General features: G+C 41.5%; 1 non-coding gene across 1 annotated transcript; it reads right to left on the bottom strand.

The window, feature by feature from the left end:
* Positions 1-655: 655 nt before the first annotated feature.
* trnal-aag (transfer RNA leucine (anticodon AAG)) lies at positions 656-737 on the bottom strand. Its single transcript has one exon. It is a non-coding gene; the product is annotated as a tRNA-Leu (tRNA).
* Positions 738-8104: the final 7367 nt, after the last annotated feature.

Here is an 8104-nt window from a genome sequence, read left to right as displayed (position 1 = left end):
AGTTCACTAAAGTTTGCTCAGTCGTGAAGGAGTATTCAAACACATTACCACAAGACTGTTTATAAAAACTATATGAAAATAAAAATGTGCAAATAAACGTCTGTAAAATGATGAGTCTCAAAAGTGAAAGTAGCACACTCATTATGCAGCAGTAAGACCCACTGTGAGTAATGATTGGTGGTGCATTAATATGTAAAAGTCATTTTAGATGGTCTTTAGCTGTTTTACACTGCTTTGGGAAGTTAAACAACAGTGGATCATATTTTATAAGGTCATTATGTATAAAAAAAAATCTTTATTTACAAAGTAACGTGAAAATTCAGAGCAGCAGAAGATACATGTGTACATTGTATTTCCCACAGACTGGTGAGTTTGGCTGTTAAGTGAATGTAAAACTGGCTCAGAGCACTATTCATGAAAATAGATAGATGGCACATCATTAAATGTACCTCTGATCTTTACCATTATTGTAGACATTGCAACAAAGTGCATCTTTGACAGTTATGAATTTGCATGATTCAAACCACCTTACAGTACATTTCTGTAACATCAATCCTGCTGATTTTGATTATCAATAATACACCATTTTACATTACAATGCATTTACACTTGAAATCGTAGAAAGATTTCATTGAATTTATATAGAAAAGCTCATTGGCAGCGGTGGGATTCGAACCCACGCCCCCGAAGAGACTGGAGCCTTAATCCAGCGCCTTAGACCGCTCGGCCACGCTACCATGTGTCGTGCCACTTTCTATGCCTATTATCTGTTCGCCATTATTCCGACAGTATTTGAACGCAGCACTGGTTTAGCGCGAATATGGTTTCCTTGTCTGGAAAGTGACGACAGATCCTCAGAGGGCTGGCCAGGGTCAGGTAGCACAATGGAGCACAGCCTGTGGCCTTATTTCCGTATTAACTATATTCTCTAACAGAATCATAATGTATTATATTATTATTCATATAACAAACATAACTACAGGCAGCTGGGAGAAACATGTTTTAACACAATTACAAGAATTTAATTACAACAAGCTCAGTTAGCATTGGGGAATCATTCATTTTTATTTAATGCATTCTTTCTCAGAAGTTACTCTTTGTAGATCTCATGATCCAGTCAGCTAGAATATGTTAAACCTTCATATGTCCATATGTTTGCAAGTAGTGATGTTTTTGCTCCTCTGCAGTCTGAGCAAGTTATCATCCATGGATACAGTGAGTATTGAGGACAGTGCACAGAGATAATGATAGGAGTTACTGTAATAACACTTGTTCCATTTCATTTTGTAATTATAAAACAACTCACTATCACACAAACATTACAATATTTCTCAAATCCTACAGCTGATTATATTTCACTTTGCAAATATCTCAGGGTATAATGTAAGTAATTAGTAAAAGCTACATCAAATGCTCCCATGGATCCACTCTTTTCAGTTATTAGCCTATAATTTACAGTAATAAAAACATTATCTATTAAACAGGTTTGTCAAAAATGGGTCCACAGTCAAACAGGGACCCATCTCTTGCTCATATTACAAAGAAAATAATTTTTTTAAAAACCCAGAGGGTGAAATCAGCTTCTTGTAGAGTCAGATTATCTGAGTAGCAGTTTATCACAGTGAACACTAGGTGGCGACGTGGCGTGTGAAATCACTCCATTCATATTGTAGGCCTTTATTTCTTCCCAACCTAGAATTAAGCTCCAGACAGGATAAAAGATGAGCTATAGACAACTTTTATTTAAACTTTTACTGACTGACTTCCATTTTGTGCACTATTTCACTCTGGACACCAGTTCTTACAAACAAACTGTCATCAGCTGGTGAAGCATAAAACAGACTGTGGTATCTACCCTCGCCCTGCAGTGAAAAGAAACAGCTGCATATTATTTCATCAGGTGAAACAGCAACATAGAAATGTAGAGGAATACTAGATCAAAGTCACACTATAGGCCCCTGTGAGAACATTATAGGACCATAGAATGAGTCACGAAAGGATACCGTTAAGGTCACTAACAGCCTAAAACCCCTAGTGAGTACAGAAACACACACAGTGTACCCTACAGGAATAAATGAAAGTTATTTCACGTTGTTTGACCCAAGAAACAGGGAAAAATGTCCATCACAGTCCGAAACCCAACCATGTTTAATTTATTATCAGAAATTCTAAGAAGAATATATTATCATAGGAAGAACAGCTGGAAGCAGAGAATGTTTATCAGTCTTCAAAAAATACTGAAACCATTAATCAATTATAAAAAATAAGAAATAGCTGATTATTTTTTGAGTTATTGAATTATTGACTTATAGTTTCAGATCTAAAAGCCTAAATGTTCTATTTGGAGACATGGAGACCCAGGCCCCTCTTTAAAACATTCATAAAAACATTGTTTTATCAGTTTGTTCATGACTTTCCATATTTGAATAGAAAATGCCTCCAAACCTGATTTTGAACTGAAGTTTAGGACATCTGCCACAGACAGCGACATAGTTATGTACAGTGTTAAATACATATAATATACAGTTGATTCCCATTAGCTCTACTTCTGTTATAGGAGTTTTATGACAGGCTTAATGCCTCTAACAGGGACTTTGACCTCTCTGGGGTCCCTGAATAAAAGTCACTGAGGGGGAGAGCAAACTGCATTTCTTTGTCTGTCAATGGTTTTTTGGCAAACAAAAATATTACTTATTTCTTCATTCACAGCCCATATAACACATGAAACATAAAATATTTCCTTTTTTGGTGTAATAACAAGGCTTTATGGTTGTGTGTGTGCGTGCGTGTGTGTGTGTGTGTGTGTGTGTGTGTGTCACACCATTTATTAATCCAGTAAGGTCAGAAAAAAGAAAAGGAAAGGATAAAAAAAAAACTGATGATTGTGTAACTATTAATATTATTACACATACAGAAATGGAGTCTGTGTGACCCCAGAACAAAAGGGTTAAATATTACTCACTGACTGCAACTGTGAGTTCCTGTTTTGCTGGGATATGAGATGGCCACCTTCACAAGCCTACCCACTTTTTCATAATGCAAATAAAGGCCTTGTATAGGGGGGTCTGTCTCTCTCTCTCTCACACACACACACACACACACACACACACACACACACACACGGCAGCCCTCCCCAGCACGCAGATGGCCCAGTCTCTAAACCCCGCCTACAGTCTTTTGTCTTCAGGGAATCTGTCTCTCTGCTGTCGGTGGAAAAACTATTTATTTCATGTGTCAGTAGGGGGCGCGACGAGGCTCTACAGAGGCCCTGATGCTCGTTGTAAGAAGTCAGTCTGTCTGCATACAGTCGGACAGACTGACAGACATCCACATATCAACTCATATCGCAGTTGAGGTGTAACTCTTTGCCCTACTATCTGTATGTTTCCCTATTTTTGTAAGTATTAAAGACTTTCTCTACATTCTCTCTGGTGTGTGTTGGCAGGAGTGAATAATGAAATTCAAGCTGCCCCCCCACCTCCACCCACACATATACTGGTATACAGACAGACACACACACACACACACACACACACACACACACACACACACACACACACACACACACACACACACACACACACACACACACACACACACACACACACACACACACACACACACACACACACATACATGTTCTGCTGTAGACCAAAGATTAGTAGACAGATAGATAGCGGAGGAGATGGAGAGGAAAGAATGATGGGGGCAGAAAATAATGAAGATACTAGAGAGAATGAGGAAGAGGAGGACAGAGTAGAAAGATGAAAGAGGAAGGGGGGGAGGTGAGCGAGAGAGCAGCATCGAGGGGAGAAGGAGAGGGGAGGAGGATGAGAGAGGGAATCAACAGATGCAGTGTGGAAAGGAGCAGAGGAGAATGGTGGACGAGGATGAGGCCTCTCTCTCAACGCAGCGAGCCCTGCAGCACAGAATCACAGCACATAGACTAGACATCCACTCTACTATTCTACTATATGGTTGTACAGTACGTCTACACACTGCCTAGATGTGTCTCCTGCAGTGGGACGTCCATATCTGTGCAATAACAGGGAGTGGTTTATGGCTGATTGTGCTCAAACTATGTGGAAGGCCTTACTGCAGCATGAGTCAAGTCTGCATCAACTTCAAATGAAAGAACTAGCTTAGCTTATCTGGAGTTCAGTGGAGAATTTTAGCCTCATTTGATAATGTAGTGTAAATATTGTGTCGTAGCCTTTTCCATTCTAATAACAATACAATTCTAGGTGCAACAGTATTGATATAGAGGATGTTTTTGTTCTAGCAGAGTGATGAAGAAAAACTTAAATATTTAAACTTAAACTACTACTTGACAGTTTGCCATTAGATTTGGATCATGGGTGTGTCCAGTGGCTGGCCTGGGATGGCACAGGCTACCCTCTGATACCAGTTTGGCCACTAGGTGCTGCTACATTATCCTCAACTCTGATTGGCTATCTACTCGGTCAGAGGCGGGGCCTTAGTTTAAACAGTGTTTGATGAATAAACTGGACATTTGTTCATAAAATGTTTTAATTGTCCAGAATGGTTTTCAAATGGCATTTCACTGTAGCAAATTTTCTCTAGGAGATTTTTATTGTCAAATGGTTCTACACAATTTTGTATATATATATATATATATATATATATATATATATATTGTATGTACACGTGTATGTTTTTGGGGTACAGTTTCTTCAGAAGCACATGAAAGAATAAAGCATGAAAGCTTTATGTTACATTTGTTGTGTTGTGATTGGTAGGACTGTTTATCTTTTCAACAAAAGCCTTAAATGTAAGAAACTGTAAGATACTGTAATGATTGTAATTGAAGTAGATACATAGACAAGCGGTAAATTAATGCTCTTTTCATTGTCTGTGCATGTGCACATTCTTCATGGGTTAGTGTTAGTACCCCACTTGGGCCACCCCAAAAGGTCTAGACACACCACTGCTCTCTCTCTCTCTCTCTCTCTCTCTAGATATTTACAGTCTAATTCCTTAAAGATGAGGCCTCATGATTTTAGTGACCTTCGGATCTTGCACTAGCTGCACCTTCAGGACAAAATGTTGTCTTTACCAACATTTTTGCCCAAACAAGGCGCCGTATCGTAACTTAAAGGTTGGATTGTCATATTTCCAGTAAATATTCAATATCAAAAGAGGATGATCCATTTTTCCATGTTTTACCCCCAATATCTCAGAAGTTAGATGGCAGATAGGCAGGAAAGTAAGTTCATGCTCCCAAGAAAAGATTTTTGTGATGCCATTAATTTAAGACAGTTTTACAGTTTAATTCCAACGCTAGTTCTAAAAAGAAGTTCAAATATTGTTTTGTTCTTAGGGTTTATAACAAACACAGCAGCACACTGAGCCCCCTACTAGATTGTTTTCAATGTGACCCAATTCTATACTAATTGTATACAGTGTGCCCTATATACTAATTGTCTTAGTAGACTTTTTTTGCAGTACACAGAGAGCAACAAACTTAAAGGATTACGATTTAGTGGCATGGTCCAAATGTGTAGGAGAAACTACAGTGGCTGCAAAAAATGCAAAAGGTCCGTATCTAGAGCAAGTGTTTGGTTTGTCCCTCCTGGGCTACTGTAGAAACATGGCGGTTCAACATGGCAGCCTTTGTAGAGTTAATAACAGCCCATTCTAAGGTAACAAAAACACAACCATTCATATATTCGGGTTATTATACACTAAATGAAACATATCTATGCATATTATATTTCATTTCTGCCAATAGATCCTCCTAAATGTTACACACTGGATCTTTACATATTATTTTTAGGCGTCCTATTATGTAGGAGTTTCAAATGTTTTTGCACACCACCAAAGGTGACATATTATCTTACCATTGTTATATAATCTTAGTTTGACGACATAAGATCCAATTTACGTCATAAAAGCTTGTGTGAGACAGTAATGAGTCATATAATGTGTCATACAGTGCAACTTGAGGCACGATGTCTTGGCATCGGTGCATAAAAATCATATAATGAGTTGGCAAATGGCATCATTTCACTGTCGTTATATCAAGGTGAGGAATACAATACACAACATTTCGACTCACATCCCATATGACTGCAACTACTTGATAAATACAGCAGGAAGAGCTTGTTCTATCACATCTGATTCTAGACCACGCATCTCCTGAGATAACAGAGAAAGTCAGTGGATTCATAGAAGGGAGGGATGGGAGTCAGGGTGAGGTATAAGGGAAGGAGGGAGAGAGACAGCAGAGGAGACAGACCTTTACCTCGACAAAAGTGAGAAGAGCAGACAGATAGACAGGCAAGAAGGAGGAATGAGACAGGTGGAGAGAGGAGGGAGGGAGGAGGTGAGGGGAGGGGAGGGAGGGTGAGGAAAGAAGTGGAAACCAGAGTGAGCTAAAGGGAGAGTGGGAGGGACACTCAGTTCTGAGAGATCGAAGAGAAACAGAACGAGGAGGGAAGGGAAAGGGAGAGAGTGAGAGACGAATGGAGAGGAGGACAGAGGAGGAGGAGAGGGGAGGACAGAGAGAAGAAGAGGAGGAGGATGAAGGGAGAGCCGAGAGGTGAAGGGAAGGAGGGAGGGGGAGGGATGTAGCAGTTGTTCATTAGTGAGGATGTGTTAGGGACTGGAGGACTGAGCGAGGGGAGAGACAGTGGAATGGTGAGTTTCATGGACACTGACTAATGAGAGGAGAGGAGGGAAGGAGGCGAGGGGAGAGGAGAGGAGGAGGTGGCAGGGGTGAAAATGAGATTGGAGAGGGAGGAAGAGGAAGGGGGAGGAAGAGGAGAAAAGGGGGGGAACTGGAGGTGAGCGAAGCGAAACTGCTTTACTGTGTCACTCTAGGGGGAGGATGGGGGGAGGGGAAGGGAAGAATTTGCACGTACGCACACACACACACACTGTTGAAATCGAAAGCAACATGAGAGGAAGACAACAAGAGAGGGGGGACAGAGAAGTAGCCAGAGAGAGAGAGAGAGAGAGACAGGAAGGAGGAAGAGGAGCAGGAGGAGGGGTGAGGAAGGAGATGAAGAGCAGGAAGGAGGGGAGGGAGGCAGGAAAGACAGAGGAGAGGAGTCATCACTGGAGAGAGAAAGTGAAGGGGGGGATGTGGAAGAACAGAGGAGGGAGGGGGGAGTATTAAGGAAGGGAGGAGAGCGGAGGATGCAAAGGAAATGGATGGGGTGAAAAGAGGGAGGCAGAGGGAGGAAAAGAAAGAGGAGGAGGAAAGAGGAGAAACAAAAAAATCAGGTAGGGGGGCACAGACAGTGAGAAGAGAGAGGAAAGAGAGGGAGGGAGGAGGAGAATTAGGGCAGATATTCAGGAGGAGGGAGGAAGAGGGAGAGGGGAGGAGGAGGAGGAGGAGGAGGAGGAGGAGGAGGAGGGAGAAAGTATTGGAGAAGGAGAAGAAAGAGGAGCAAACAGACAGATTTTAAAAAAGAAGTGTAGGGAGAGGAATCCGAGAAATAGAGGGGTGCAGAAAGGAGCAGGAAGCGGGACCGTGGAGAGAAAAAGGGGGGGGACAAAAAGAAATCTCGGAGATGGAGATAAGGTGGAAAAACAAGAGAACTGGGATGATGATGAAGAGGAGGTGGGGAAAAAGAGGAGGAGGTGGTGATGCCAAAGAGAGAGTAGAAAGAGAAGAAGCTGGAGGAGTATGTAACAGGCTGTTACATGTCAGCAGCAGGCACTTGTGAAGGTAGCAGCAGGTTCTGTGTGTGTTGTGTGTGTGTGTGTGTGTGTGTGTGTGTGTTATTGTGTTTATAGCCTGCATCAGGTGTGAGAAATCCTGCTACAGCTATCACTGAAACATCCCTTATTACACACACACACACACACACACACACACACACACACACACACACACACACACACACATCCACCTGTGCACTCACATACATGAACACAGACACACACACACACACACGGAGGCACAACTCTAAATTGTTCGACATGTTAAATAAAAAAATAAGCAAAGTACACTGAGGCTATTTATCTGAGTCATTGTCAGTTCGTGCACTAAGTCACGCACGCTCTTGAAGACACGTTCGCTCACTCACATGCTCACACACACACACACACACACACACACACACACACACACACA

Source organism: Dicentrarchus labrax, unplaced genomic scaffold (genome assembly GCF_905237075.1).
Source record: "Dicentrarchus labrax unplaced genomic scaffold, dlabrax2021, whole genome shotgun sequence".
NCBI lineage: Eukaryota > Metazoa > Chordata > Actinopteri > Moronidae > Dicentrarchus > Dicentrarchus labrax.
Note: the sequence above shows the minus strand (reverse complement) of the source record. Positions and strands in the feature narration are given on the sequence as shown.